The sequence below is a fragment of the Nyctereutes procyonoides genome, unplaced genomic scaffold (assembly GCF_905146905.1).
Source record: "Nyctereutes procyonoides isolate TBG_1078 unplaced genomic scaffold, NYPRO_anot_genome, whole genome shotgun sequence".
Lineage (NCBI taxonomy): Eukaryota > Metazoa > Chordata > Mammalia > Carnivora > Canidae > Nyctereutes > Nyctereutes procyonoides.
The window spans coordinates 44405984-44428916 of NW_026575020.1; the positions used below are offsets into that span (position 1 = coordinate 44405984).

At 39.0% G+C, this 22933-nt stretch overlaps 1 protein-coding gene across 3 annotated transcripts in view; it reads right to left on the minus strand.

Annotated features, from left to right (window-relative positions):
* The window catches only part of KANSL1 (KAT8 regulatory NSL complex subunit 1), a 186342-nt gene extending 164014 nt beyond the window's left edge, over positions 1-22328 (minus strand). For 2 of the 3 annotated variants that reach the window (XM_055321532.1, XM_055321504.1), the window contains exons 1-2: positions 22299-22328; positions 20563-20698 (exon numbers count right to left, since the gene is read on the minus strand). The gene's annotated coding sequence lies outside the window, so the exon portion shown is untranslated. Of the gene's footprint in view, positions 1-20562; positions 20699-21496; positions 21519-22298 lie in introns of those variants that run through there. The other variant, XM_055321517.1, reaches the window with a different exon arrangement.
* Between the last annotated feature and the right edge of the window lie 605 nt (positions 22329-22933).

The following is a 22933-nucleotide window of genomic DNA, read 5'->3' on the forward strand; positions in this document are numbered from 1 at the left end:
ATAATAAAATTGAATGTCAGACTTTGCCCAAAATTTGCCAAGAAGCTGCCTGGCTTCTTTTCCAAATGAAACATAAAGGCAAACATGCAGAAGATCTTCTTCAGGGCAGCCATGAGCAGCCAACTTTTAGAGCGCCTGATGAAGAGAGTAAGGTTAAAAAAAAAAAAATGTTCAAAGAGAATAGGAGGCAACAGGTGCACAAGGCAAATATCACTTTAAAAAAATGTCAGTTGCTGAGTCCAAAGTTAAGATGCGACTTCCAAAATCTCACTCTGATAGGAGAGCAAACCTAGGGATTTTTGAGACAGCACACTCGTTCCCTCCTGTGGAGAAACACATCATTCTCAGAGAGGAACATTCCTTTTTAATCCACTAATTCCTGGATTCTTGAACTGGGTTTTCATGTATACTCTGGAGCACAGATCTATGATCTAGGGAGTCACTGAAGCCAATGAATAATCAGGACAGACACCTTGCTGGAGTGTTAATTCAATCAAAGACTGCACATACTTGTTAAAATAAACATAAATATAGAGCAAACTGCAAAATTCTTTTTTCAAGATAGTCTTCAGAGAAATGTCCTTTTTGTGACAAGTATCTCTAGACAACCCCAGACTAAAAGTACTTTAAAGGAAAAGTTGGAGAAACTGCTTTAGATCATTTTTAGATAAATATGCATCCCCCCAAAAATCCTGAACATAATCCCTCTGTAAACATAATGAAACTCGGAAAGATCTAATGTAAAAATTGTAAATATTATAAATGAGACCAGAAGCTACTGAGAACATGACTAGAATTCAGGAAATGCTAAAGTCCCCATCTTATCTCTGTCACTCATTCACCAAGAAATAATATCATTTCCTTAACAACCTTTTCTCATTTCTGAATTAGACAAAAAGAATAAGATATTCCCATATTCCAAATTAATTCCCACAATCAAATTTAGACAAATCTAACAAAACTTGTCTCAAGTAAGCTAACTTGAACTAGCAGAACAAACAGAAATTTTGAAACAATGCTTTTAAACTACTAAATGAAACTATAACTTTTATGAAATAAAGAAGGAAAAAACCATCTATGTGGGGTAGGGGGCAAAATTCACATTTCCTATTTTATCTATACTGGGAGTATCAAAATGTGATCTTGCTAGTAATATTTAGGCTAAGTCATTAAATTTTTATAATACAACAGTAATACCAGTATTATTCCTGCCTTGAATGACTTTCTTTGATTTTCAGTAAAACTGGATATCCCCTTAAAGTCCTAACATTCATTTCCACTCATTCATAAACATTTATTGAGGTCCTAGTAGATGCTATCACTGTAGTACCTCTGGAAGAAAATACTGAGTCACCCTTAAAAGTTATGTGGTAGCCAAGAAAAGTCCCTTCTATTCATTAACATTTTGCATGGTTAAAAATTCAAAGCTAAGAAGCTTTAAGAACAATTAGCAATATTTGAGTGCTTTAGGCTTCTAATTGCACTCTCTTGTGTCCCTTATGTGAAGCTTGCCTAAACCACCCCCAATAATGCTGAAATTAGGTATTATTTATGACATAACCAGAATGAGGTAACAAAGCAATTACCCCAAAATAAAACCAAGATTAAGGGAACCAGGTAAGAGGCGAAGATCTAGAGTACTGGGCAGAGGTCTAAAGAAAAAGAAAATTTGTGACCTAATCCAATTGTATTTAATTCTGTACCCCCCTTTTCATTCTTAAATATTTGCTGTTACATTGGAGGGAAGCTTTTAGGACTCTTCTGACTGCCAGGAATTCAACAGCACATCATTTTTCAATGTTAGTTATATTATCTTCATTCAGCAATTAGAATTTACTACTGCTAAATGAACGTCCAAAGTTAAACCACAATTATTTCAAGATGAAGTCAAGAACACATCTCAACTCATATGATAAAGCTGTTACTACCCTGATATCTAAACCAAAGATATTTAAAGACAAAACAAAACACTACAGACCAATATCCCTAATGGATATAGATGTAAAAATCCTCAACAAAAAACTAAGAAATGAATCCAACAACATATAAATAGGACAGTACCTTTGCTAAGTTTGGCTAATCTTGGGAATTCAAGGTTGGTTTAATACCTGAAAGTCAATTAACATAATACATTATACTAATAAAGCCACATGATCATTCAGTTGATGCAGTCATTTGACAAAATCCAATATACCCTTGCATGACAAAAACATACAAGAAACCAGGAATTAAAGAAAACTTCCTCAACCTGACAAAAGGTATCTATGAGAAAAACACAGCTAACATCATAGTTAATGGAGAAAGACTGAATACTTTCTAAGATCAAGAACAAAACAAGGATGTCTGCTCTCACCACTTCTATTCAACATTGTACTGCAGATGCTAGCCAGGGCAATTAGGCAAGAAAAAGAAATAAAAAGCTTTCAGTTTGCAAAAGAAAATTAACACTCATCTATTTGTACATAATATAATGCTGTATATAAAAAATCCTTACAGAACCCACAAGTAAACTAATAGAACTAAAAAAACAAGCCATCAATATTATAGGATACAAGATCACTATACAAACATCAATTATATGTCAATACACTAACAATGAAAAATCTGAAAATGAAATTTAAAACAATCCCATCTACAATAGCATCAAAAAGAATAAGATACTTAGAAATAAATTTAACAAAAGTATAAAATTTATATTCTGAAAACTACAAAAATTGTCAAAAGAAGTTAAATCCTAAGTAAGTGCAAAGACATCCCCTATTCATGGATTAGAAGATCTAACATTGTTAAGATGGCAATTGACCTAGAGATTCAATTCAATCCCTGAATACCCAAAACAATCTTGAAAAGGAAGAATGACATTGGAGGATTCACACTTACTGATTTCAAAACCTAACTCAAAGACCTAGAAATCAAGACAGCTGATACCAGCATAAGGACAGACATATAGATCAATGAAATATGTAAGTGAGAGTCCAAAAACAAGACCTTACATTTATAGTCAGTTGGTTTTTGACAAGGGCGCCATAATAATTCAAGAGGGGGTAAAGGGATACTCTTTCCAGTACACAATGCAAGGACAACTGGATAGTTGCATGCAGTAGAATGAAGCTGGACCCCTATCTCACACCTTACACAAAAATTAACTCAAAATGGAGCATAACTGAAAAGCTAAAAAATCATAAAATTCCTAGAAGAAAACAAGAGTTAAATGTTCATTATATTGGGTTAGGCGATGCTTTTTAGATAAGGCACCAAAGTACAAGTGACAAGAAAAAATATGTACTTTGGACTTCATGAGAATTATACATTTTGTGCATTAAAGTACCCCATATCAAGAGGCACCTGAGTGGCTCAGTTGGTTACAGTCCATCTCTTGATTTTAGATCAGGTCATGATCTCAAGGTTGTGAGATCAAGCTCTATAAGGTCATGCTCTTGCTAAGTGCAAAGCCCTGAGATCCTCTCTCTTCCTCTCCCCTCCATTCACTCATGCTCACTTGCTCACGTGCTCTAAAAATAAATGAATAAATAAAATATTTTTTAAAAATAAAGGACCCTATCAAGAAAGTGAAAATACAAATTACAGAATGGGAGAAAATATTTGAAAATCATATGTGACAAAGGACTTCTTTCCAGAATATATAAAGAACTCTTATAACTTGACAATAAAGATAATCCAGTTTGGGACACCTCGGTGGCTCAGCAGTTGAGTGTTTGCTTTCAGCTCAGGGCATGATACTGTAGTTCCAGGATCCAGTCCCGCAACAGGCTCCCCATGGGGAGCCTGCTTCTCCCCCTGCCTGTATCTCTGCCTCTCTCTGTGTCTCTCATGAATAAATAAATAAAATCGTAAAAAAAAAAAAAAAAAATCCAGTTTAAAAAATGGGCAAGAGTTTTGACAGAAATAGGTTTTACCCAAAGATATACAAATAGGTAATAAGCACATGAAAATATCTCATCATCATTAGTTATCAGGAAAATTAATTCAAACCCACAATGAGATACCACTTCCCATCTCCTAGCATGACTATAATCAAAACGATAGACAGTTAAAAGTGTTGACAAGGATGTAGAAAAACTGAACCTTCATACATTATGGGTGTGAATGTAAAGGGTGTACCTACCTTGGAAAACAGTTTAGTGATTCTTCAAAAAGTTAAACAGAAGATACCATAAAACCTAGCAATTCTACTCCTAGGTATATACTCAAAAGAACTGAAAAGAGGTATCCAAACAAAAACTTAGACAAGAATGTTTATAGAAGCATTATTCATAATAACCTAAAGACAGTAACAACCCAAAGGTCCACTAACTTATTAACAGATAAGCAAAATGGGGCATATTCATACAATGGAATATTATTGGACAATAAAAAAGAAAGAAGTACTGATCTATGCTACAACACAGACGAACCTTGAAAACATGCTAAGTAAAAATGAACTACTGGGACTTCATCAAGATAAGAAGCTTCTGCACAGCAAAAGAAACAGTCAACAAAACCAAAAGACAACCTACAGAATGGGAGAAGATATTTGCAAATGACATATCAGATAAAGGGCTAGTATCCAAGATCTATAAAGAACTTATTAAACTCAACAGCAAAAAAACCAACAATCCAATCATGAAATGGGCAAAAGACATGAACAGAAATCTCACAGAGGAAGACATAGACATGGCCAACAAGCACAAGAGAAAATGCTCCGCATCACTTGCCATCAGGGAAATACAAATCAAAACCACAATGAGATACCACCTCACACCAGTGAGAATGGGTAAAATTAACAAGGCAGGAAACCACGAATATTGGAGAGGATGTGGAGAAAGGAGAACCCTCTTGCACTGTTGGTGGGAATGGGAACTGGTGCAGCCACTCTGGAAAACTGTGTGGAGGTTCCTCCTCAAAGAGTTAAAAATAGATCTGCCCTATGACCCAGCAATTGCACTGCTGGGGATTTACCCCAAAGATACAGATGCAGTGAAACGCCGGGACACCTGCACCCCGATGTTTCTAGCAGCAATGTCCACAATAGCCAAACTGTGGAAGGAGCCTCGGTGTCCATCGAAAGATGAATGGATAAAGATGTGGTATATGTATACAATGGAATATTACTCAGCCATTAGAAACGACAAATATCCACCATTTGCTTCAACGTGGATGGAACTGGAGGGTATTATGCTGAGTGAAATAAGTCAATCGGAGAAGGACAAACATTATATGGACTCATTCATTTGGGGAATATAAAAAATAGTGAAAGGGAATAAAGGGGAAAGGAGAAAAAATGAATGGGAAATATCACAAAGGGAGACAAAACATGAGAGGCTCCTAACTCTGGGAAACAAACTAGGGGTGGTAGAAGGAGGAGGTGGGCAGGGGGTGGGGGGTGACTGGGTGATGAGCACTGAGTGGGGCACTTGATGGGATGAGCACTGGGTGTTATTCTGTATGTTGGCAAATTGAACACCAATAAAAACTAAATTTATTTAAAAAAAAACATACTAAGTAAAAGAAGCCAATCCCAAAAGAGCACATATTACATGATTTTATTTGTATGAATGTCCAGCATAGGTAAATTACAGACACAGAAAGTAGATTAGAGATTCTCAGGGGCTGGGGGACAAAAAGGAATAGGGAGTGACTGGTAACAGATACAGGGTTTCTTTTTGGGGTGTTGAAAAACGTTCTAAAATTAGATTTTGATGACAGATGCACAACTATGTCGATACACTAAAAAAAACCCTACATTTTAAATGGGTACATTTTATATGTGAAATGTATTTCAATAACGCTGTAAAAAAGAAAAAATGGATGGAGCCAAAGTAACAATTTCTAAACAATTTCACTTTCCTAAAAAAAAAAAAAAAAAAAAAAAGTTGAACCACTTGCAAAAATGTCATAAAACAGCAGGCCAAAATTCTTTTATTTCCTTTTAAGAGATTACCTCAGAGCACTAATTTGCCTTCATGTTACACTTGCGAATATACCAGCAATATACATAAGAATAATGAGGTTCCCATCAAACTCAACTTACTCTAAATTACTCCATGTGAGATTGAAATGAGGAAGACCCAACATGTCAGCAATACAATCAGTCATCTATAGAAAGATATAAACTAGAACATCAGTGAGGGAAGAGTTTAAGGAACACAAAATCCTATTACTGGAAAGGTTATCTTCAATGAGACAGGATTGAAATGTCTTACTATTTTAAAAGCTTAAACAAAAGCAACAATATTATACTCTGCCCTAAGAATTTTGTAACAGACGGTTGGCAAGGTTTCTATAAATAGGTAGTTCAAAGATGAAAAATGTGATGTTGTCATCCCCAGCACTATTCACAGTATAAAGAAGATCCCCTGATCCACAGATACAGTATCTAAGAGGAAGAGTATGTTCTGAACAGGAAAGTATGCTGATCAGTCAACTCACTTCTAAACCAGATTAATCATTTGTTTTTCTCCCCCATAAATCAATAATTCTTTTTTGTTTGCATATGGTCCAATATAAATGTGTTTAGCATATAAGTCTATTCCCAGTAATCATCACACTGATAAAATTAATGCTAAACTGGCATTCAAGTTCTAGCTCTGCCACTTGGTAACTATGTGACTTTGGGCAAATGGCAGCACTGCTCTTTCTTCATGTAGAAAACAAGGGAGCTTGACTAGTTTAAATCAAGATTTCTTTTCAACTCTAATGCTCAATGATTCAGAAACTGAAAACAACAATAACAGTAATGTGGGGTTCAATAATCTATGTGTTTACCAACACAAAACTTCTTTCGGAGGGAACTGATAAAAATTTAAGTAATACAATAATGCTTTGTCAAAAATAATTAGAACCAGATGCCTAGGTGGCTCAGTTGGTTAAGCATTTGCCTTGGGCCAGGTCATGATCCTAGGACTCTGGGATGGAGTCCCGAGCCCCATGGCAGGGGGAGGAGGGGGCTGGTCAGCTCAGTGGGGAGTCTGCTTCTCCCTCTGTCCCTCCCCCCAATACTTTATCTCACTTTTTTTCTCACTCCCTCTCAAATAAATAAAATACTTAAAAAAAAAATTAGAACCTACATACAACATACACATTTAACAGAATGTTCTAAATTATAATCAGAAACTGACATACGTGATCTGCACTTAACAGAGATACAAAACATACTTAACCAACACTCTGAAGAGTGAGAGAAAAATAAAAATATTTATAATACCTTTACCTTCCTGCCTCCTCTCCTTTCTGCCCACCCCCTTCTATCCTAAACACATTCATAAAAAATGTGCTTATCCAAAAAAATGTATATGGTTACCTAATTTTAGAAAAAAAATGTAGACTTTAGTTAGATAAAATTTAAATTGCTTAAAAATAAAATGAGTAATACAAAACATAGAGGTGAACTTTACTAAATGCAAGAGATTAAGAAAGTCAGGAGCTCAACCTAAATTTTTTTAAATGTTTAAATTTTAAATTGCTAACTAGCGTGGGAGTGGGGTTGGAGAGAGAAGGGGTAGGTGGAAGAGAAAAGCAACTTTACTCAGAATAGAACAACAAAAATGAGGAAAAGCAATAAGGCCGTAAATTGTAGCTGATCAGTAGCACTAAGACATATGTCGGCAAAACAACAATTCAAATCTTGCAAGAGGGACACCTGCGTGGCGCAGTCAGTTGAGTGCCCAACTCTTGGTTTCCACTACAATAGTGATCTCAGGGTCATGAAAGCAAGCCCCAATTGGGGCTCCGTGCTCAGCAGAGTCCACTTGGAACTTTCTCTCTCTTACCCTCTGCACTTCCCAAGCTCACACACTCTGGCTTGCTCTCTCTAAAATAAGTAAATCGGGATCCCTGGGTGGCGCAGTGGTTTAGCGCCGGTTTTTGGCCCAGGGCACGATCCTGGAGACGCGGGATCAAATCCCACATCAGGCTCCCGGTGCATGGAGCCTGCTTCTCCCTCTGCCTGTGTCTCTGCGTCTCTCTCTCTCTCTCTGTGACTGTCATAAAAATAAATAAATTTAAAAAAAAATTAAAATAAATCTTTAAAACAAAAAAAAACAAACAAACAAAAAAAAAAGACCAACAAAAAAATCTTGCAAGAAAATGCAAGGCCACAAAGAGGTGGCTTAAATATATAAAAAAATAAATGCCAAATAAAGACTGGAGGAGTCACTTAAATAGGGTATAAACCGTGATAAAAGCAAGACAGCTGATAGCTGATAACTTTAATTTGCTTCAATATTTACCAAGGAAGATATGAGGAAGAAAAACCTATTTCTAAATTACTCTTTTAAGCATATAAATCACTGATAGCGAATCAATTTATCATTCAAAAAACAAGATGCTTCCAAATTAATATATCAGATATTAGGTAGTCATAGAATCCCAAAGTATTCTCTGCATTTTAAAAGTGAAAATAAAATTATAAAACTGCAGGGAAGAACTTAACTGGCTGATAGTTACATGAGAGGAGTGACCTCCTATAAGCCCCAGAAGGATGGAATCCAGATCTGTTTCCCTTATCAACATTTATCCAGCCCCTTGCTCAACTTCTGGAATATTTAGGCACTCAATAAACATTTGCTGGACAAAAACAGAAACATGCCACCAATATAACTCCTATGTACTCCAGTGAAGGGCTGTGGCTATGAGCTTTAAATCAGCCAAACTGGCAAATCTCTAACAGAAGATGGGACCAGAAGACATATTAGCATGAATAGCCTGAGGAAAAGACATCACGGCCTCTAAAAGTGGAAATCACATCATACCAGTCTATCCAAATTCTCTAAAGAAAGTATGTGAATATAATTTATGTGGGTTTTTTAAAAAGTCTTGACGAGATTCAAGTAAAACGCTATTAAAAAAAAAAAAGAAAAGAAAAGAAAAAGAAAACTAAATGACCACAAAATTGAGAATATTTACTATAGATGGGTTGTAAGTTAGAAAATTATGGTGGGTGCCAAGGCACTTCCCCAAATGAAGAAGGGCTGCCCTGAATAAATTATATTAAGACGTATAGAAAATTCCCCATTTTGCAATGGAATGATGAGCTTCCTGATAATGAAATAATACAGAGCTGGAAAAATAAGGGAACTGAGAGTTGGAAAGGATTTTTAAGTGTACTAAATGAGGGTCGCCTAGGTGGCTCAGCAGTTGAGCGTCTGCCTTGTGCCCAGGGCCTGATCCTAGAGACCCAGGATCAAGTCCCACATCGGGCTCCCCGCATGGGGCCTGCTTCTCCCTCTGCCTGTGTCTCTGCCTCTCTCTGTGTCTCTCATGAATAAATAAAATCTTAAAATATATATATTACAGATTTTTTTAAAAGTGTACCAAATGAGAAACATTTGTAAAAACTAAGGATTCATTTTCAGCTTAGAGAATATTTTGGCATGCATGAAAGTTGTCTAAATTTCTAAAAGATCTGTCCAGCAGAAGAGAAACTAGAGTTGGTCTAGGCAGTTGCTGTGTAGACAAAATGAGGCCCAAAGAGGGAATTGCAGAGGGGCATATTTCAACTCAACATAAGGTCAAGCTTTCTAACCATCAGACCTAACTAGGCTCTAAGAGCCCAGTGAACTAGAGAAAGCCAACATACTGCAGACACGAAAATGGCAGGTATCACAGCATGGATAAATGGTAAGTGAAGCATCTACAGGAAAAAAACTATGTTGTGGGGCAGCCTGGGTGGCTCAGAGGTTTAGCACAGCCTTCAGCCCAGGGCCTGATCCTGGAGACCTGGGATTGAGTCCCATGTTGGGCTCCCTGCATGGGGCCTGCTTCTCCCTCTGCCTGTGTCTTTGCCTCTCTCTCTCTCTCTCTGTGTCTTTCATGAATAAATAAATAATATTAAAAAAAAAAAAGAAAAGAAAAAACCTACATTGTACCCAAAGAATTCATGGCTTCTGGTAAAAAAAAAAAAAAAAATTTAACAATTATAGAATGTTCCTCTAAAGACACTGATAACTTGTGCAAAGGTGGGGGTGAGGGGTGGTTGGAAATTCTATTGACAACAACAAGGAAAAGACTATAAATAGAATAGATTTTCCTATCCTTCTAACCAATCACGATTTAGCTGTATCTGAAATGTAGTTCTGACTGGTTACCATAAATCCAAAAAAACAAGCAATGCTGACAAGGATCCAAAGAAATGTAAATGTAATGACTAAGAGGCTGAAGGAGGTTTCACCACAGATTACATTTTTTTTTTAAAGATTTTATTTATTCATGAGAGACACAGAGAGCGAGGCAGAGACACAGGCAGAGGGAGAAGCAGGCTCCATGCAGGGAGCCTGTTGTGGGACTTGATCCCTGGACCCCAGGATCACACTCTGAGCCAAAGGCAGACGCTCAACCACTGAACAACCCAGGTGTCCCTCAGAGATTACATTTTAAAATCATCATCTTCAACTGAGAAACATGAAAGCCAAAGGGCACTATGATCAAAATCAGAAAGTATATCAATATGGCAAAAATACTAATTTATTCACACCTTGATACACTATATTAGGCTTTTAAACTTGAAAAGGTAGTCTTTTTTTCCACAACAGAAATGTGTGGAATATGTTATCATCATGAGGTATGTAAGGTAAAGAATACTCAAGGAGTGCATAAATTTACGTATATTAAATCTATTCTGGGGTCCTTAAACAAGTTTATTCTCAAGTCTCACTAGTATATATAATGCTGATGAATATCTTTGCTCACAAATCTCTATATGTCTCTATTTATCTCCCCCTAAAGATTAATTCCTAAAAATGAAAAAAACTAAATTAAAGGACATCGTTAGTTTTTTTTAATATATGTTGCCAAAATATCTTCCAGAAAAACTGTGCCCAATGCACACTTCAATTAGCAGTTGTAGAGTCTGCCCACTTACTACCTTTGAAGCATAGTACAATTGCCAGTTTGATAGATTTAAAAAAATACTCTACGGGGCACCTGGCTGGCTCAGTCTGTAGTGCTTGTGACTCTTGGTCTTGGGGTCAGGAGTTTGAAGCCCACATTGGGGGTAGAGTTTACTCAAAAAATAAAAAAAAAAAATTTAAAAAGAGTATACTGTGATAATCTGCATTCCTTTGATTACTTATCAGGATAAAAATGCTTCTCATATGCCTCTTAACAGTTGTATTTCTTCCTTTTGAACTTTGATTAGTTCTTTGTCAGTAAGGCTTTTCTTACTTTTTGGGGGGCTGTAATGAAGTTTGAAAAACCTTATGTAGCCACGTATCAGTGGCTTCAGCTCCCCCTGCTGGCCAAAAATTACTGTATGATTAAAACCTAGATAAAAATAAACCACAGGCCAACAATGACAGCTGACCCTTGAACAAGGGTTTGAAGTGCGCTAAACCACTTATACACAGATTTTCAATAAATATACTGGAAAAAATTTTGGAGATCTGCAACAATTGGAAAAAACTGGCAGATGAATCGCATAGTCTAGAAACATCCAAAATATGACGAAAACATTAAGTAAATCGTGAATGCGTAAAATGTATGTAGATACTAGTCTATTTTATCACTACAATAAAATATACAATCTATTATAAAAAATTAAAATTTATTAAAATTTATACAAACACGAACTGTACATTATCTTTTCATTTCTAATGTCTAGTGTTAGTATAATATACATAACATCTACTGTGTTTTGTGTCATAAAAGACAATATTGATGTAGATTTTCACAGACACATGATTCACCTTACAAAGAGACAGTGTAAACTGACAGTATCGATAAATATAGTACAGTCTTGTAATTTTTTCTTCCTTAGGATTTCTTAATATCATTTTCTTTTCTCTAGCTTACTTTATTGTAAGAATATAATATGGGGGATGCCTGGGTGGCTCAGCGGTTTAGCACCTGCCTTCGGCTCAGGCCGTGATCCTGGAGTCCTGGGACCTAGTCCCACATTGGGCTCCCTGTGTGGAGCCTGCTTCTCCCTCTGCCTATGTCTCTGCCTCTCCCTCTCTCTGGGTCTCTCACGAATAAATAAATATAATCTTTAAAAATATATGGAATATATGTAACATAGAAATTACATGTTAATCGACTGTTCATGCTATCAGTAAGGCTTCTGGTCAACAGTAGGCTATGCATAGTTAAGTTGTAGGAAGTCAAAAGTTATATGTGGATTTTTGACTGCACAGGGTTGGCACTCCTAACCCCCTGCATTGTTCAAGAGTCACCTGTTTAAGCATGTCCATATTCTGGGTTGTTGCTAAAAACACAATTTATATACAGTGATAAAAGGTAAAACAGCATGTGTCTACACGCAATAGAACAGTTACGAAAAAGGAGGGAGGGGACATCTGATCACTAAAGGAGAAATCTAAACTTTTAATCAGTTGATTGCCAATCTACTACCTAGTTGGATCATAAGCCTAAATAATATTCAATAATATTCATTCATATATTTTATTCTAATAATGTGAAAACACTGGGTTGTCAGCAAATTGGCCTCTTTTTCAAAGTAAAACTAAGAAAACAGGAATACCTATGCCCTTTATCACTCAGTGGAAATTTAAAACAAAAACAAATCAAAAACTTTCTTGTAACCCTTATTCCAAGCTACACAGTTGTTCACACTGAACGGGTTGAGTCCTATAGTTCCAAAGGGTAAGGCAGGACTGGTGAATGGATGTAACTAATTCAGCTTTTCCACTGATACCCTCCTAAAAATGTACTTCACAGATTGGGCAATGTCATCCTTAGACCCATTCATTCAACACACATTCACTTAGTGCTATCACATGGCAAGCAGTGATGATAAAAGACAAGACACAACCTCTACTCTCAAAGGACGTGGAGACTAGATGGGGGAGAGTAGCAAACCTGTAATTACCATACAACACAAGTGCCAGTTGCGTGCACACACACCCAAAGACAATGCATGCATACATGGGAAGCTCTCCGTATCAACTACGATTACTGTTACTCTTATCATCACTGTTATTCAAGATCTAGGCTTTCATACCTGTTTCATTTTAAACAGAAGCAACTGCTTGTGTGAAGGCCCAGGGGCAAAGGAGCAATCAGGTGTACAGAAGGAACTGCCAGCAGTTCAGTACCGTTGAGGGCAGGATGCTCCTGCCAGATCACCAAGGCCTGAATGCTTCACAAAAGCATTTGAATTCTACCTTGAAAACCCAGTAAGCCAGGGGGATCCAGGGGGTGGAGGTATATGATCAGATGATGAGATTGACATTTTACAAGGATCACTTTGGCAGCAACATGGAAGACAGAAGGCAGTCAAGTAGAATGATTGGAAGGTGACAGAGGTCATGCAGACAAAGGTATGACTAAGGAAACATTATAAATTGGGATCTCAAGAACATGGTGACCATTGTGCCATAAGAAGGAATCCTGACTTGAGTCACTGGTTGGGTGAATGTTCCACTAACAGGGACATAAAGATGGGAAGAGGCTGACTTGGGGAAGTAGTTGACTAGGTCATTTTGAAATGAACATGGGACACCCAAATGAAGATGTCCAGGAGACAGTGGTGTATACGGGATCAAAGATGATAAGACTATGTAGAGCTGGGAAAAACATATGTGCAAATCATCAGTATAAGGATGGAGAGTGAAACATAAACTTCTCTAAGATGTCCCCCAGGAAATGCATAGGTTAAGAGGAGAGAGGGCCAAGGTAAGACACACAGTGATGTGAAAAAGGAAAAAAAGACTGCAAAGAAAACAGAAAGAGCCTGCATTTACATCATCTGTATTTTACTGTGTGCCAAGCACCCTTCCATGTACTTTTTCATATATCAATTCATTTCTTCCTTACAACAGTCCTCTGAGGGAGGTGCTATTATTTTTATTATGTTCCCCATTTTTTAAAGAAAGTAACTGAGGCACAGAGATGTTAAATTATTTTCCAGAGGTCACACATTAAGTGGCAGAGCTGAAATCCAAATCTAGGATTCTGGATCCAGAGTACATGTTCTCTGTCACTCTTCTATACTGCATTTCAGAAATGAAGACATGAGGCCAGGAGGGTCCACCACCACCACAGCCAGGGGGGATGGTCCATAGCATGAGACACTATGAGGAAGCCTCAGAAGATAGGGGCAATAGGAATGAATCTGTGAGGGTACATGTAAGTAGAAGCTACCAACCAATGGCTGTAGAGCTGGGTTCTATATTCTTAAAAAGTGAAAGAGACTTGAGTATCTTTATAAGCTGAAGGACAAGAGCCAACAGGGAATGGGAGGTTGAAAACTGGTTGGGAAGAGACAACTGACAGCCAGAGGTCCCTACAGGAGGAAGAAAATAGCTCAAGAGGCCAGAGGGCTGGGTCTAGCATGGGAAGAGGCAAAGAGAGGCACAGGGATTGGCCCAAGAGGTCTTCTTTCCGGACAGGCTTTGTGTGCTCTCTGACCCAAGAGGCAAAGTCACTGGGGGAAGGGCAATTTCCTTTATAATCAGGGCAGCTGTTTAACTTCCAAAGAAGCCCCCATAGTAAGATGCTTTTAGAATTATAGCGTTAATGAATTTTTTTGATTCCTCTATCCCTGTTTTCACTTTCATCTGGCTATCTCACTTACCATATTATGATCTAGGTTGCAAATATTTCACAAGATGATTTTTAAAGAAGAAAAAAAACCTAGCAAATACTTAAATTACTAGACTGTTCAGAATAAAAAAGATAACTTAAAAAAATATTTTTCAATTTCTTCAAATCAAGTACCTGAATTTATTCTCTGAGCTTCCACAATTACTATGGCTACTCCCTTTGTTCTGTGGAGCAAACCAGCCAAGAAAACCTAGCACTGCTCTCCTACCCTCAACCTGACTTCTCTCCCCAACACCAGCCCCTACCTCTGGTGCTCTGCCTCCGCCTGGTTAGCGCTCTCTCTGACCTAGCTGAATCGCCCTTCCTCCCATAGAGCAAACAATTACCCAACACTGTGAACTCCTTCACTTAAGGGTAGGGAGCTAAGAGAAGGAATTTAGGAACTGATCTCTGAGGACAACTCACAAAGCAATTTCATAACACGCATTTATCTAGAACAGTCCCAGACCACTTAAAAATCTGATGAAGGCAATGCACCGTTCCTCTCCATAAAATGCACACAAGCAAAACCATATCATTTTGCATCAGACTGCCAGAAGATGGTCATTCTTCTTGTATTCCATCCATAGAAAGGTCTCTCCAGCTATCGCTAAAGATCCATTTACTTTTCCTTGACAAATAATTTATATAAGCTTATTTTGCTGGTATCTTAGCCAACTCTGGAAAGAAAGCATTAAAATAGAGGGGAGGGGAGAGCTGCTGGAGGCTGGGATAAGAACACTTAACTGCCTGACACTAAGGCAGATCATGAAAATAGATGGTAACAGACAAAAGAATATAAAGAATAACCCAAGAGTGGGATGCTCCACTGGCTCAGTCAGAAGAGCACGTGATTTGTGATCTCAGGGTCATAAGTTTGAACCCCATATTGGGTATAGAGATTACTTAAAATAAATTTAATTTAAAAAAATAACCCAAGTATATATAATACATACATACTAGTCCACTTATAAGGTATATTTTATGGTCTCTAAAAGGCAATTATATTTCAGCCCAGTACAGTAATTGCTAGGAACAGTGAGGATCTTTAATAACTTTGTATTATTATTAAAAGATAAAATTTTGTGTGGGGTGCTTTCTTTAAGGAGGCAGAGAAACATGTAATACCTTTAGAAAAACTTTGACCTAAATGCTAACTGTTTAAGTCTTAACACGAGAAGTTTCAGGAGAAGGAAATCATCAAAGAAAGGATCATTCAGGCCAGTGGTGAAAGGTAAGGCTTAAAAACAAAACCGAAAGGTCAGCAGCTGCTAGATCATCAGAGGTCTATATTCTACCTTAAAAAGTTTGAACTTTACCCTAATGGCAAACAGGAAGGGAATGGAAGCAGAGAGCAGACCAAATCCGTGGAAGCCATAGAAGAACTTCCTCAAGGTCTTACTATTTCTGGAGTGACCCATTCTGTCTACCCCAAAAAGGACAGTTTGACGCCAAATGTTAGAGGATAACCATGCCAGCTTCTTCAAATTTGGCATCTGATGGCATATAAAACACAAAGGGAAGGGGTGTTAATTCCTCACTGGGTAACCGTAGGTCCCAAACTCCTAGAGACAGACAACCGGGCCTAATTCGTAAACATTAAGGAAATCCCAAGGTTCTATCATTTTTTTCAAGGACGAGACATGGAGAGCCAGAATGTAAATTTGACCTTAATTTTTCAAATCAGAATTTTACTGATACCTTTAAAAAAAAGAAGAATCGAACTTTGTAAAGTTTTGATTTTATATAAATCTAAAATTTCATTGGTTACAAAAAAATCTATACATAATAAAGATACATCCATTAAAAGTTTAAGGAAATAATCTATTTCTTTATATCACATTACCAATTTGCACCAAAATTTTCATTTCCTATGTACAGGTGTTGAGGGTCTGCCACCCATGTTGAGCTTATAAGTCTGTGAAGCTGACAAGGCTATTGGATGTTATGGGCTGAATTGTGTTCCCAAAAGGATATTTTGGACTCCTAATGCGCAGTACAGCAAAACTGGAGATAGGGTCTTTACAGAAGTAATCAAGTTAAAATGAGATCACTGGGGTGGGCCCGAACCCAGTATCGTTTGTCCTTTTTAAAAGAAGAAATTTTTTTTTAAAGATTTTATTTATTTATTCATGACAGACAGAGAGAGAGAGAGAGAGAGAGAGGCAGAAGGAGAAGCAGGCTCCATGCAGGGAGCCTGACGTGGGACTCGATCCCGCGTCTCCAGGATCACACCCTGGGCTGAAGGTGGCACTAAACTGCTGGGCCACCAGGGCTGCCCAAAAGTAGAAATTTTAAACACAAGACACGCACACAGGGAGAACTCTACAAAATAAAGACCGAAGTCATGTGGCCACAAGCCAAGGAAGTATCAGAAGTTAGCAGAGAGGCCTGAACAGATCCTGCCCTAGCACCTTCAGAGGGAGCATGTCCCTGCCCTCAGACTTCTAGCCTCCAGAATGGAGACACAATACATTTCTGTTCGTAAGCCACTCAATTTGAGGCACTTGTTATGGCAGCCCTAGCAAATATGTCAGGAAGAGAATTAGCAGCTCGTGTTTACTAAGCACATACCAAGTGTTATTCCAAGCATTTTGCAGCAACAAACTCATTTAGTTCTTCCGAAGTCCACTCTGAGATCTAGGTACTATAATTATGCCCTTTTTACAGATGAGGACACCAAGGCTCTGGGAGGTTAAGGAATTTGCCCAACATCAGCCAGAGCCCCCACTCTTACCACCAGGATGTAAGGAACTATCATTAATAGTAATTATTATAATAACTATAGTAGTTCACTAAGCCAGATACCATGTCCCTTACAGCTATAATATACACAACAATCCTGTGAAGTAAATGTGAATATTCTTTCCAATACAAAGGATGATTCTGAATCTCAGAGAGATTAAGAAATTGCCCAAGATCACACAACTAAGAACGTGATAATGTATCTAATTGCTAATATGAGAGACTAAACAATGAAAATCTTTTTTCTAAAACTTTAAGAGCAAGTAAAATTTTTAAATGCCTGACCTTCCAATTCAATACTAGAAATACACAGCTATAAATTCAAAATTCTTCAAGATCTCAGGAGAAAGTGTGTCCAGGTGACAGTAACCTTTGTCTATGTATCCCTTCAGCCACTGTTCAAGGGTTATTGCCTCTCTCTAGTTGTAGCCCTGACTACTTCTCTGACTTCCAGACATTGGAGAGGAGATGTAAAGACCGAAGTACTGTTTTTTTAAGGGTTTTTAAAATTTTGTATTAAAGTTTTTAAATTTTGATACAAATATCAAAGTATAAAAAATTTAATACAGTGAGAAGTCTCTTTCCCACTCTGTCCTCTACCCACCCAGTTCCTAGACTTAACAGGTAACCAATGTCACCATTTTGTTTATTCCTCTAAAGTTTTTAATGCATATATACCAAGCCAATACAAACTGTCTTTTCTCCTTTCCCGCTCCCCGCCCCCTGCAAAAAAACATAAAGGGTAACATACCATACACACTATTCTACATCTTGCTTTCTTTTCACTTAACTATGTATCTTGGAAACCTTTCCGTATCATATTGATTTATATTTTAATTCTGTCCTTTTGTCAAAAATACTTTTTCACTTACTTACATCATAGTTCAATCCAGCATACAAGGCACCAGTAGGCTGTAATGCTACATGAAAAAAGTGCTGGTAGCACCAGACCACATGTCAAAGCCCATATTATCTCTTCTCTCTGCTACCTCATCTTCTCTTTGCTCTTTTCTCCAACTCGCCCATTTCTTCTCCTCCCCCTTCCTGTTCCTCTTCCATCTCACCCATGCCCAACCCTGACAACTGGACCTAAGAACATCAAACGTTATCGATAGTGCTTAGTCATGGCTAGCAATGAAAAAGCCGTAAATCCCTGATATACAGAGAGAAAGGGGTAAGTAAGCACCATGGGAATTTCTAATTAACAACAATGCCTTAAATTGAGGAGTTTTTGTTTGGAGTTCTTTTGCCTTTGTTACTTATCTTTCCATTGGCACTTTGGTTTGTGAAAAGGATGCGTAATGGCGCTATTTTCTATACGCATGGAAACAAGCACATACTCAGGTCTAATATGGAAGTAATGCCTGACAGAACTAGAGTTCATTCTGAAATAAGAGAATCAGAAACAAAGAGTAAGAGCTATAAAAAAAAAAAAACGCACATTTTGGCTCCAAAGTATACATTTTAGTTAACCTTTTTTTTTTTTTTTTTTAATAAAAATAAGCAGCTGTAATCTGAAAATACATCTCAGGAACATCTTCAGGGTATTCCCAATGAAAAAGAGAATAAAGTTTTCTCTCCCTTTTTATTTTCCATCCTTTAAATTCAAGGCTATACTCTTCCCAAAAGGTCTCCAACACAAGTTTCAAGGTGTTTTTTTTTTAAGTAATAAAAGGAATTTAAATAAATGCCAGCAAATAAAAAATTTGTTTAGACTCAAAAGAGGTCTTCCAGTGATCAAAGGATTGATGGGGAACATAAAATTATGGCAGCCACATAACTAAATTCTTAAGTAGGTAACTCACATAGTATGGAACTGTTCTTTTTTCCTGGCATGCCAGAAGCCTTTCATACAACTCTGGGGGTTACTGTGCAACTATACTATAACATTCCTGATTCAGAGATTTAGAGTTAAAATCTTAAACATCATATATATGTTAAAAAGCAGGCCTCTACACGCCTAACACATTAGTTAAAACTAAGGTGACTATAAAATAAAAGCCAATATACTGGTCTCAATCTCCTTAGGTTTCTAGAAAACTAGTATCGATATCCCTTTGCCTAGTTCCTAAGATAACAAGGACCACCAGTTCCTGGCACTAAACACTTGGGACCAAAGAGAAATACTCTTCTACAAGGTCCTTTGATTCTTACAGGTTCAGGACTTCTTCTTCTTCTTTTTTTTTTTTTTTTTTTAGGTTCAGGACTTCTGACTGGATTCCCCATGCAACCCCTCCAATTCTATAAGGAGAATGGCTGGGAACTGTCACTTTGGCTTCCTTTATACTAGTAAAAGCACTCATTATCCAACAACAGCAGCTGGAACATAAATGAAGATGAGAATTCAGTCTATATTTACCTAAAGATTCCCCACAAGTTCATATTTATGTTACCTATAATGTATTATACTCTGATTTATCCACTGCATTAACTTGGAATTCCAAAGAACAGACTACCACACAGCAGTCTTAACTACAATAGTATCTAGCTCCAAAGGAAGGCAACCTTGCCACTTGGTAAAACTTTACCCTCTGTTTAGTCCTAATGGAAAGTCCTTTGGCCACCTCTGTACAAGAGATTGGAAGGAAGCAAAAGACTGGAGGACCATCATATCAATGAGGGCTTTTTCCATCTAAAGATCATCTGTCCACACTGCCCCAGAAGTTTATCCTGTGAGATTAAACTTGGCACAAAATGTTACCTGTTGAGAAAAATAATGTAAATTCTATTGTAAAGGCCTAGGGGGCAGCAGGAGGATTCTCCGACAGAGTTGCACACAGAAACCAACAGGTCTTAGAATGTTCTAATCTACTATATGAAGTTTCAGAGTAAACAAATGGTTAATGACACATCTTCTGTAACACATGAATCAGCTACAGATTTGCAAGAGTGGGGCACACCCTAGTACCTATGACTCTAAAGTACCTGCTTGAAAGTGGACCTGGATGTCTGATTGCCAATCCATCCCACTGAGACGGCAACAGAATTTTACAGCTATGTGAGCTGTCATCGTTTAAAGTTAAAAAGTAAACACATTATTATAATAGAAGTTAATTCAAGAACTTCATTAATACTTTAACACCAATAATCAACAGCAGTAGCAATACAAAGAAAGGAGTAACCGATCAGTCCTGGAAGCAGACACCACAATCATTTTGGAGGGGAAAGGAGTCTCAGGTAAGACGGTTGAAGAATTGTAAATTCAAGGATTCAGATATACTCAATTCTAAAGAAGAAAATAAAATAAGGACTTGAATTTAAAAAAATAATACATCCTACCTCGAGAGGCATCCAAAAAGCATTCATAGTGTCAGAAGAGTTCAGACAATACTCAGAGATGAGCAAGAAGGGAATCAGCAGTCCTTCAGTCACCAGGTATGAGCAGGTAGGAAAATTTTTTGTTTCAAGAAGGTATCTGAAAGAGAGGACTTTCAATGAGACTGAAAACTAATCAAGAATAACTGAATATTTTAAGCTATTGGGACAGAAATTCAAAGTACTGTTTGCATCACCATCCTAAAGAGATATAAAGATCATAGTCCCCTTAGAAAAGGGCAGATGTGTATAATGTATACCTCCATATACATGTAGAAATATATTTTACATAAAATGTGGATTAAATATGTAACACATATTTTAGATAATATAAAATTGCTTATCAAAGAGTCAGAAAACCAAAATCTCAAAAATCATTAAAAAATGATTATCCAGGGCACTTTAAAAACACTCTTAAGAAGTGATTTGTTAATTGACCATCTAAAAAGACCCTTGCCACATTTAATTTTATTTAACAAATTAAAACCTGATTATTCTGATTGTCCTAAATTTTATTGCATTTAAGTTTCAGAGCTCATTCTACATGAAAAAGAAATCCCGTTTTGCCTGATATGCTACAAGCAAATAAAAGACCCTTCTTTCCTACAGATCTTTAAAAGCAGACCAAACAACTTAATTTTGAGTTTGGGAGGGAGGCAAGTTTGCGTGGAGGAAGGAGGATCGATTAAATGACCTCTTGTAGGATCCTTGTTCAAGTCCTAGGCCTGATTGAAAATTCCAGCTTAACCAGTTACTGCTTCGCTTAAAATGGAGGCTTGCCCGAGTAGGGACAAAAATAACAGCACACCCCCCCCCCCCGGCCCCGTAAAATAAATTTTGAAAAAAAAAATCAAAGACTATAATACCCTTATTTTTAAGAAAAATTAAAAATAAAAACCTCTGATGTGCATTTGTTCTTGCTATGCGCTTGTCACTTCTGCTTCGAAGACTTGGCATCACTTTCCTTACCGCTCATCGGATTTTTTGAGGGGGTCGGGGGGGGGGGACGGGGCGGAGTTTGACTCTTGACCCAAGTCTCAGGAGATGTAATAGCCCCTCCACGATCCCCACCGCAAAAGCCAAGGAGGGAAGAGAAAGGGGAGAGCCCGAGTTCCCACCCCTCCCCCCGCCTCGGACCCTAGTCCCAAACCTACCCCCCCACCTTCCCGCAGTGGGGCGACTCCTTCGGCCCCATCCTCATTGTTAGGACGGGGCGAGCGGGGGAGTGGGCTCCAGGCAGGGGCGCCTGCGGCCGTTGCCCCGGCTGGCTTCAGGAGGGGCGGCCCGCGGGATGCAGCTTCCCTTCCTCCCCGCGTCGGTCCGTCCCACCTCGGCTCGGCCTGGCGCCCCGGGCTCTGCCAGGCGCCCCCGGCCCCGGGCCCGGCGCCGGCCCGCCCCCGGGGCAGCCGGGCTCCCCGGCCCCTCGGCCCGCAGCCCGCGGCCCAGGCCTGCGGGTGGGCGCGGGGCGGGGGTCCCGGTGCCCCGCACACGCGTCCCCTCTCCCCCAGCCCAGCCGCTTCCAGGGCCCTCGGCGGCGCCCGCTCCCCGGGCCCTCCGGCCCCCCGCCTCCCGGCCGGGCCGCCCCCTCGGGCTCCCGCAGTTGGGGCCGCCTCCCCTTCCCCACCATCACCCCTACTGACTCGTGCCCCCACCCCCCCGGGCACCAGTGCCAACGGCGGCTCCCCCGGCCCCGGACCTACCTGCACGGCTCAACCAAGCCTAGAAGTGGGGGCGGGGAATCTTCCGCCCTCCTCTGTCTCCCATTGGCCCTTCCGGGACACATCGTGAGCGCCATTGGCTGAGGGCGGCTGTCCGTCAGGGCGCTGGGGCGGGACAGAGGGGGGAGAGGGATGCTGGTGCCTCGGCGTCTCAGTCTCTGTGTATCTCGCTGTCTCTGTCTCTGTCTCGGCTCTTGGAAACGAGAGACATTTGGACAAGAGGACGGGAAGGGGGCCCGAGGCGGGAGAAATAGAGGAAATAGGAGCCCTGGCAGAGCTTCCCACCAGTCGGCCACTCCAAGCCCCCTACCTCAGTGCCCTGTAGATCCTCTTCTCCATCACCCCCAACCCCGGCCCCTCACCCCTGTAGGTTCCTCATCCAGGAAGCGACGCGATGAAAACTCGAGGCCGGAAGGCCACAGGGGGAGATTTTATGTTTGTGCATAAAATATACACATGCCAATACTTATACATAAAGTCAAACATCTATGGTCACAAGGGCCTGGAGAGGAAAGGGCACTCATCTTACAGACAGGGAACGACTTGAGATAAAGGCAAAAATAAGAAGGAATCACAAATCACTCTAAGAACTAGTAACAGTGGTTTCCTTCTGGGAG